Raw genomic sequence first — 10,617 nt, 5'->3', positions numbered from 1 at the left:
TGTGATCATTAAAATGTGTCAGAATGACAGCACTAGAAACTTTGTGTGTTTATATACAATTGATCTACATAAGTATCTCCTATTGAAAAAAATATTGCATGTTGGAATTGTAAGAAGAAGGTCTTCAAGGACTTTAAAAAATCAGTCTTATTTTGCTTATTCCAGCCATTGACATCAAGTATGTAAAATGCTTTTTTAATCAATTCTTCTCCTTTCAGAATATATTCCAGCCAGTTTGCCCTCTTATTTTGAATTTTTTCTCATTAAGTTTCTATTCTTATAAACAATCTCCTTATTATCTCTTCATTTATCAGCTCATATATTCATTTAATTTCCAATCTGCTCCTTAAAGATATTTTAAGCAATTCTAGCATTTTTTTCCCCACTTCCCTTGAGTCCATGTTTCATATGGAAACATTTGTTATCTCCTTAAGTAAATATGGAAGTATATACACAAGACACTTCATGAACCACCTCACTACATAATAACTAACAATCTCTTTCTGTTAAATGTTTTATCTACTGCAATTCTTGTTTTTATTTCTTTTCGCTTTTGCAATCTTTTGTTGACATCATACCTAATTATCAGTATTGTTTTACTTGTACAGTTGCGTTTTTTTGTGTGTAGATATTTGTAGGCTTATTTTCTCCTAACCGCATTACTTTTGTTTACTTAAGTTTCATTTTCACTCTATTCTGTAATAATGTATCCTAATTTTGAATATCATGTGTTTCATCTCCAAAAAAATAATGTATAATTACTGTAAACATTTTACAATTTATCTTCCTTTCTTCTAGATTTATTCTTTCATCTTCTAGAGCATTTTTGATCATATCTTAGACTACAAATTAAATAAAGACAGCATCCTTGCTTATTCCTCTTCCTAGATTAATCTCAATTTGAGCATCCTTTATTTTAATAATCAGTTTCTGATTCAGGTGCAACAGTGTAATTAATCTTGTATATTTGTATTTCTATTCTTGGTCTTTTTACTATTTCCATTAGTGTTTCTATTTGACAAGGTGTACTTCTTCCTTTACCTCTTTCTATATACTATATACCTATCACTAATAGTTTTGATTAGCCTAATCACATCTGTAATGACTCTACTCTTTGTAAATCTATTTTGTTTATATAATTGTTTGTTTCATTTTTTTTACTCCATATTTCTGTTGAAGAGAACATTAAAACTTAACATCATGCTTCTTAAGAATGGAATTGTGATTGTTTTAAGAATATCTGACTACATCCCACTATTGTAGCTCTCATTACGCAGTTTGTTATCTCTTGAAATCCACCTTTAAGACTTAATCAGTTCTGTTGATGCTGATAAAACTTCCAATTTTAGTTTTGCTGCTTCTACTTCATGTTTTTCCATTTTATCCTAGCTTTTATAAAAAAATCATTTGACTTTCTGTTGAGCATTGCAGTTCCTTTGTACATTCATTCCACCTATTAAATATCTTTTCCTCTTCTTATAACACTTTACCATTTTTACAGGCAATTTCTTTAGTGCTTGTACCTTTCCTCTACTAATCCCATGTTACTGTTTTTACTTTTTTGCATATTAGTTCTTACCATCCTGTTTTTTCTTAATTTCCTATCTATGAGCAGTCTCATAAAGTCATTTTTTCTTTGTTTTTTGTGTTGCTCTTCTTAATTCATTACTCAGTTTTTCCAAAGTCTCTTATCTTTGTCATATTTCTTGTAAGATGAAGGAAAAGGTAAGAGACTGGTAACCTTGACTTCCTTAACCAAACCTATCATTCTTCTATTGCTTTTTATGGAATTCTTTATATTCACACTGAATTCATTTGCTCTTTTGCCTTCTTTATTTCTTTCCTTCAATAAAATAGAAGTAAACAAATACTTTTATTACACCCTTTTACAGCGTTTCACAAGTATTTAAATCTAAAGTATCTTACATTTTTTAAATTTATTTTAAATACAATTAAATGATTTTCTTTTGAAGAACCACTGTCACTCTGTCAATGGATTTTTAAATAATACAAATAAAAAAAAACCCTTAATTTTCTATATCTTGCACAGTATGTACGTAAATATCCTTGATTACTTTTCATTAATGCCTTCAGAACTGAAACTTGGCTACACCATGCGTCCAACAATGGGCATGTTTCAAAGCATCAGCTATGGGGCCTTATATTAATGTATCTTAATGGGGCTGTATACTAATGTATCTTCCCTTTTAAAAAAGAACTACATCCTTCTGTTGAAGCTTTACATTTGTAAATGAATAATGAAAATTGGAAATGAATTTAAAAATAAATCCAAAATCTCTTGCATTATCAACATGAGTTAGAACAATACTGTTACTTGTAAAACTATGGTAAGGAGGATTCCTTTAATGAGTGAAAATAATTACATTTTCTCTTATTCATATCTAGTTCACTTTAACCTGAGATCACTCATGCGTTAGATAAAATCTAACATTTTGGATACGTTCTGTAATAAAAACTTTATTACATTAAGTATGAACCTGAAACTTCATCATTACCTCGGCAGGACATTTTTACGCAAGTGTTGATGTTGGACATTGAGGTGTGGGACCTTTGGGTGGGTCCCAAAGGTCAGGAGTGGGGTGTTCATGGTCTGTTAGTTGGAATCTAACGTGCGAGTGATCGTATCAGTCTAGTTGTTAGAAAATATCTAACGGGCAAGTGATTATGTACAAGTTTTCTGGTGACTTTTATGATTTGTGACATAGCTTTATTGAGTATTTATTATTTATTTAATATATATATATATATATATATATAATTTTTTCTTTTTTTTTTATTTATTTTATTTTATTGAGTATTTTGGAATCTGATGGTTCAGTTTTCACATAAGAAGAATGGAACAGGATAATGGCTTTTGTTTCCTGGCATGGTTGGAATTTACAGATCTGTAATGTATGAAAAAAAGCAATTCATTAAATGGTATCACACTTAGAGAAACATTAAAAAAATTTTTTTTTTCTATCATTGTAATCAACCCACCCAGTGGTGAACGTGCCCGCAAATCAGCTAATTTCGAAGTCGAGAGTTCCAACATTCAAGTCCTAGTAAAGACAGTTACTTTTATACGGATTTGAATACTAGATTGTGGATACCGGTGTTCTTTGGTGGTTGGGTTTCAAATGGTCGACCTGAGACTGTTCAAGACTACACTTCACTTACACTCATACATATCATCCTCTGAAGTAATACCTGATGGTGTTTCCCGGAGGCTAAACAAGAAAAAAGTATAAAGAATCGAATTTAAGGAAGAACTCGTTTGCGATTCATCCCATTACTACTGAGTAACACTGACTGACGTAAACGAAGACATTTGCAGTACGAGAGCCATCATCGTTGAGTGACAACTTGTTTAAAATTTCATTTATTTAACTATTTATTTTTAATTTATTTATTTTAAATAATTTTTTTTTGTTTGGAGCAAGTCATAAGTTAATATTAATTTTTATAATTTACATTATTTACCGTTATATCATCATACTTATAAACATTTTGTTTTTTTTTTTACTGGCATTTCTCCCGCCACCATTTGGTCGCTCAAAAGCATGAATTCGTTCATGCTTTAGGGCCTTATAAAATAATTATTTAAAATTGTAAGAGTTTAAAATTTGTAATTATTTTAACTGTTCAATGCCATTCATGTTATCGTCTGCATCTTCATTGGTGTCACCGCTCTCATTGCACACATCTACATCCTCGTCATAATTGTCGCTGTCATCACCCGTTGTTATTATTTTCTCCATCTGCATGTCCACTACTCTGTCGGCCTAATTATTTTGGAATTGCATTGAGCGATCACAGCATTTCTTCCAATATACTGCCGACAGCTCGTTATATTTCTGTTGAACGATTTCTTTGACAACATCGATTTTTATTACAGATACTCGCATTAACGGCAGCTACATCATTCTTTACTGTTGTCCAAATTAATTCGCCGGTTTAACTCTGAATGACAGGGTGAATTGATAAAATTTGTTCCTTCTAGCGCAACCTTGACCTTTCACCCCGTGGGAATCTCCCATTTCCTTTTTTGGAATTTCCCTTTTTCCCCTCCGGGAAATTCCTACGCTCTTTCACGAGCATCGTTTTCAGCTATTCAATTTTTTTCATTTTTGGGAGCTCGTGTTGAGAAAATTGCAAGTATCTCGAAAAGGGTGTCGCCTAGAACATTTTTGACTGAAAAATAATACTATATGCTTCAGCACCCAACGCGGATAGGAATCATATGGGCCAAATTTTAAAAAGTTAGAAAACTACCGGCACTTCGCACAGATTCCATGTCCAGTGCGGTTGTCGATGACGTCAGATGTTAATGTATCTAATTAGGTGGTGGAGATCTTCACCCCGAAAATATTTCATATACAGCAACAAAATACAGTAAATTTATCGATCAAACAGTTTATTTTGCAGCTTCTAAATCAATAGTCGTAGTTTTAATATATTTTATTGTAACATACTGTTCTTATTTATATATATATATTTAGTTACTTTCAATTTAGAGTTACTATCTACACTTGCGGGGGCTATCGCGTCGTCATCAGTATTGCTACATCTCAATACTAATTCTTGTCTAGTGTTTACGATGATTTTTTTGTAATCTTCAGCAAAACCCATCAACATTGATAAAGATATATACAAACTAAAATTACCGTTATCATGTATATAAATTTTATTATCCTTTATCCAAACGGCGGCTTCAACTAATGAAATGGAATACAAAATCATTGAAAGTACATTTTTCATAATCGTTGTTACACCCACCTTTTAGTGCTGGGTACTTCTTGCCCGTTTCATCGAATAGAAATGCACCCGCAAAATTTACCAAATCTGATGTTATTGATTTTTTATTATTTGAACCTACAAGTTTTCCACAAATAGACAAACTATATCCGGGGACGGTGTATACATCCGATTGATTTACACGAATCGTAATTTCTTGGTTATTACTGAAATTGAAACCGAATGGGCTATGCGAATGGTATTGTTTATACGTCAATGAATCGTCTCGACGTTTATATTTTTCAATGCTTAAATGATTCATTATAGAATCTAAATAAGAAAAAATTCATTTTCAGTTTCAATAACGTATTGCTTTTAGCCGCGGATAAATTTTAATTCTCCACCAAGAATTTCAAATACTAGAGATTTTAACTTTTTAATGCTTTCTTCACTCAATTTGTAACGTTTTTTTAACGAAAATAACATCATCGCCATTATCATGAATAATAGGTGTATTTTATATCTATAAAAAATAAAAACATTTTATTTTACAATAAATTACTTAGAAATTCTCAATATCAACATCAAGTTGACTAGTTCGCTGCGTAAATTTAATAAATTGTCGTTTTCATCGACAAATCGTGTCTAAGTTGTTAATCTCTTTCACGCGAACAGGTGAAAAATGGATATTCGAAGGACCTTCTTTAATCATATAACCGGGGTCGACGCTTAATGGAAGCGCTTGATCACAATCTTTAAAATTAGCCCTAATATTATTGAATTTTATACTTATTACATTTACAAGGGCGATATTTATAAGTTTATCCGATATGTGTGTTATATTCGGTTTGAGAACAAACAGTGCTACATTACGACCGAAATTAAAAGCACGGTTCTGATAGATTTTTCAGATAAAGATTGTAGTATCGGTAGTCTAATGGGTTACGGATCGAGACTAAAGACTACTAATGGAAACGGTTTGTTTAATTTCTTTTCATTTCGGCCTGTATATATTCACCGATACCATCAATCTCATAATCGCCCGTCGGTACGGTTATGTAATGTTTTTTAATTAGCACATAATTGTTGCTTTCATCTTTTTTCACGTCTCCATCAAACGCGAAACGCAATTTATTGATTCTATTTTCTTCGACATTCGGAATACTGTTCCCCATCATCAACTATCGTAAACCCATTTCATATTGTACTTTTGAAATATCGGTTGCCGGGAAAAATGTCCTATTAATCACCGAACTGGTACCTTTAATCCAAAATGTACGCTGCGACATATTACCTCTAGTAGAGAAAAAATAAAACAAACATTAATATACTGTTCCCAGTAATCCGCATAAAAACTATAAACATGATCGACCGGAAATTACATCGTCATCGGCTTGAAATTTGGTATCGTTGTATGTTACATTAAATTTTCCGAAATAATTCAGCAATTCTGTAGGAGATTACGCATCGCCGACACTATCAAAATACTCTACATTTTTATAGAACAAACCCAATGTGTACCGTGTCCGTTTGAAGAATCCAAATTAACTATAGCGCGTTCAAGAGCGTTTCGGTATTGAATCTATTATTTTTTATTATTATTTTTTTCACTGCTAACCTTTTTCTTAGTAACTTTTTTCTTAATAGTACCACCGCCTATCTTTAATTTTAATCTAGCGCCCCTTTCCAGTTTCAATCTACCACCAAATTTATATTTAAGTTTCATCGCGTTAGTTACACCATAAGCCGCCACTCTTTCAGTCAAACTGCTATTCGGCGCGATCACACGTTCCCAAGCTCTTTCGGCTGCAGATCTGGTTTTATTATCTAAATATTTCGAATAATCTGCATCCTGCACTTTACATCGTCTAATTTATTGATACCATTGCTACCGCGTTCAGCCTCTGATCAAATTTCGTAACCGGACCGCAGTAATTGTAACCCGGAATATGCGTCGCGAATGGTAATAAATCTACAGCCTTATTGACTACAGAACCGGTAATAGCATGACCTTTTTTCGAATTCTTCGTTTTTTTCGTATCTATATATAAAAAAAAATTGTATTTTCATTCAAATACATTATTGGTATAAATCGACCATGGTTAATGATTATTTAATGTATCACTCATTCCATTAGCTGGAATTCCAGCCGATGAAATAAGTAAATTTTTATTTAAATTTTGTCGAATCCTCTCAACTTTTTCATCACATTTTAACAATAAACAAAAATCTTTATCGGCAACATTTTCAGGGTTAATGATTCTTTAATGTACGTCAGTTTTGGTCCCTCAGATTCAAGTGACCAAAATTGTTCATATAAAGCAAAAAAAAATACAATAATTTATCGATGAAACGGATTATTTATCAATCTAAGCCGGTCGAACCAAAACCATGATGATTACGTTCGGTTTCATCGAGGTTTTCACTTTCAATCCACAGTAAGCGTTCATATTTTGATATTACCATTTGCGCGATTCTCATATCCCTTTGTACCGTAACATTTTTGTTGCCCAAATTAATAAGAATGACTAATTTCACCGCGATAATCGGCGTCAATTGTGCCCGGGGAATTGGCAACTGTAATGCCGAATTTAGCCGCCAAACCTGATCTGGGTCTTGCGCTTCGAAATTTCTTGGTAACGATGTAGCAATACCGGTTATGATGACTTTTATTTCGCCGATTCTTATAACTGTATCGATTGCCGAAATTAAATTTAAACCCGCCCTTTGTTCGGTAGCATATTTCGGAAAATCAACGAAGTTATTCAATTTCTTAACTTTAACTACATCGACAATTTTAGATATTTTTCTTCAATATCTATCTTAAAAAGTTAATAACGCAAAACTAATACATCATTTCTGATGAATTATTTTTAATTTTATCATTTCGTTCTACGAATCATTTTTGCGATAATCGATTTAATCTCTTGCATTTTATTTTCTACATATGAAGTGATGGTAGCTTTCATGAGATCTTCAGTAACGCCACTATTTATCTCTTCATCTATATATATTAATCAGTTTTTGTTTTAAGCGACGCGATTGTATCTTTCATAAAATTTCTAGTTTCTTCAGCCAACGCCAGTTTTTCAGCCTCTATGTGCTTTTTGATGTACATATCATATTCAGTTATCGCCTGATTTAATCTTTCCAAACCGACAAACTGTTCACCGAGATTGGTTGTGTTAAACATACTTTTAGCTCGTTTAAAATTCACCGCGTCATCATAGACAATCGGATCGGATACATTACACAATCTATGATCTCTAATATAATTTCAATTATACTCTCGCTCAACCAGAAAATCGCTCAGAAAGTTATCTCACAGACTGGGCTTCAGTATCTACAGCTTTCAGAGCTACTAAAAAATTACAATTGCATTCTTATCGCATCGGTGTCGTTCAAGAACTGGAAGAATTTCAAGAATGTTTTAGGCCGCTAAAAACATTTACATTATTGTCGTCGGTTTCGTTCTCTTTTTGATGATGACAACGGTATTGAAATTTTGGATCGTGTTTATTTCAGCGACGAGGCATGATTTCAATCGGATGGCCACACTAACAGCCAAAACTGCAGAATATGAAGCGCTGAAAATCCTCTCACGTTTCATGAACGACCATTGCACGCACATAAAAGTGATGTTTAATCGTGTGATCTCCCGGCGTTGTGTAATAGAGCCTTTATTTTTTCGACAAATCTGTAGACGGTGTGGTTTATTCCAACTCACTCGAACAGTTTATTGCCATGTTAGATTTACACGAACGAGAATATTGGTTCCAGCAGGATAACGCAACGTGTCATATCGCTAATGAAACGCTGGATATGTTATAAGAATTTTTTGGCCATCATTAGATATCAAAAGGGTTGTGGCCTCCAAGATCCCCAGATCTTACACCAGCAGACATTTTCGTATGGGTGTATTTAAAAAGTGTATTCTTTAAAAACAATCCTCATACACGTGACGAATTGAATGCTAACACTGAAAGTGAAATTTCATCCGTTACTGAGCGAACATTACGAAAAGTGGCTGCAAATGTTATGAAACGTCTACGAACCTGGATCGGGATCACAGGAAATCATTTCGAACATCTATTGTAAAGTTATTAAAGGCAATTTAAATATTGTATAAGTATTATATCAACATTAATATTTTTGTAATAAATTCACGTCATCAAACAAAGAGTAGCGTCCTTTTTGAAACTTTTGTTATTTGAGTGTTGTTATATTAGTCGACTAATTTTAATAATCGATTAATCCGAATAATTTTAATCGAACTACTTCAAAGACTTATTACTAATATGTTACCTTAGTGCACGAAGTTCATCGTCAGGTTCCTACGGCTTACTGTAATTGGAAGACAGAATTCTCCTGGTCATTTGTTTTTTGTAGTTTACAACTAATTCTGAAGTATTGTAAGTTTACATTTATTTACAATATGTTTAATTATTACTGTTTGATTAACTAATATTATTTTGGTTGTACCGTAATTAACCTGTTTACTGGTACCGATTCATTATATTCCATAGAACCTGCAAATTATAAATAGAGTAGTTTATGATACTGTTATCAGTTTTTTTATGTACTGTATACGTTTTATATGCGAATTTAACTAGAGATAAGATAAAAATGGTAGGTGAATAATGAATGAAGCGGTCAACTGAACCGACGACTTCCGATTACAACATTGACCATTAAACAATGACATTTGATTCTATTTATTTTTGTTTGTGAAAATTCTACCGTGCAAAAATATGTACGTCAGACTCATTTGTACACTTTGCCTTTTGAAATCACTAGATATCACCAAATAACTGCGAAAGTATGTTCGCCAGTTACATTTATACAGTTTGTCTTGTTGCAGATCGCCAGTTGAACGCCAATAACAAAATTAAACTGGGCCATTGTCCGAATTCAAATTCTGTCAGAATTTATTCTTCCTTTAATCCTATATTAACCATGATTTTCAATGATTACAAAACATCTTTAGTGACAGCCTTTTATATTTTAGCCTGCTTGTTAGCATTTATTTATCCTTATAGCAGATTTTTTTTTTGACTGAAATCTATTTTTGCAATTTAATGTAATGTTCAGTACATCTTTCCTTTATTACACATTTTGTCTCCTGTAATTGTAACTAAATATATACTTTCTGATCCTAATTTACATCGGTGTAAATCATTTGCAGTAACTACCAAGGGCTGTTATCATTTCAAGAGTATATGTGGCCTTTTATGCATATTGAATTTATTACCACAAAATAACTTTCAAAAGTATGAACAAAATAATTTTGTAATAAATAAGTATCAATCATTTAGCAGAGTTAATAATTTCAGACCCAATTTGCCATTACACTGTCAAGTATTTAGTAAATGTTTTGTCAGGAGTAAAATGTTGTGATATAGAATAATTTTTTTGTATCATTACAAAACAAGTTTTGTTTATAACACAAGTCTTTGATGATCAATCCAAAGGTGATTGGCTTAAAATTAATGTACAATTTTTGTATTACATAGGTTTTTTTAAATATATTTCCACATTTCAGTTAATAAAATTAATTTTTTAAAATTTGCTTTTAAATTAATTATTATGAAATATTAAAGTTGTTTACATGTGCAAAACACAACCTACTTAAACTAGATTGTGGTATTATTGGTGACAATGCAGTTAATGTAAATTTTTAAATTTTGTTAGGCCAATATCTGAATCATTACAATTATTCTTTTGCGAGATTGTTTTTATTTTCTGTTTAAGATTCCTTTCAACTCCTGCATGTTTTTATGTATTTGAATTTTTTGATTCAGTTACTGTACATGGTCTATTGTTTAACATATAAGTTTTGTTTGGTACATAAATTATATTTATCCAATAAATTTCATTTCT

General features: G+C 31.9%; 1 protein-coding gene across 1 annotated transcript in view; it reads left to right on the top strand.

Annotated features, from left to right (window-relative positions):
• The first annotated feature begins 9,055 nt into the window (after positions 1 to 9,055).
• Positions 9,056 to 10,617, top strand: part of LOC142322639 (cohesin subunit SA-1-like) — a 54,981-nt gene continuing 53,419 nt past the window's right edge. The window contains exon 1 of the mRNA XM_075361718.1: positions 9,056 to 9,149. The gene's annotated coding sequence lies outside the window, so the exon portion shown is untranslated. The remainder of the gene's footprint in view (positions 9,150 to 10,617) is intronic.

The sequence above is a fragment of the Lycorma delicatula genome, chromosome 4 (assembly GCF_047948215.1).
Source record: "Lycorma delicatula isolate Av1 chromosome 4, ASM4794821v1, whole genome shotgun sequence".
Taxonomy (NCBI): Eukaryota; Metazoa; Arthropoda; class Insecta; order Hemiptera; family Fulgoridae; genus Lycorma; species Lycorma delicatula.
This window is presented reverse-complemented; position numbering and strand designations above follow the sequence as displayed.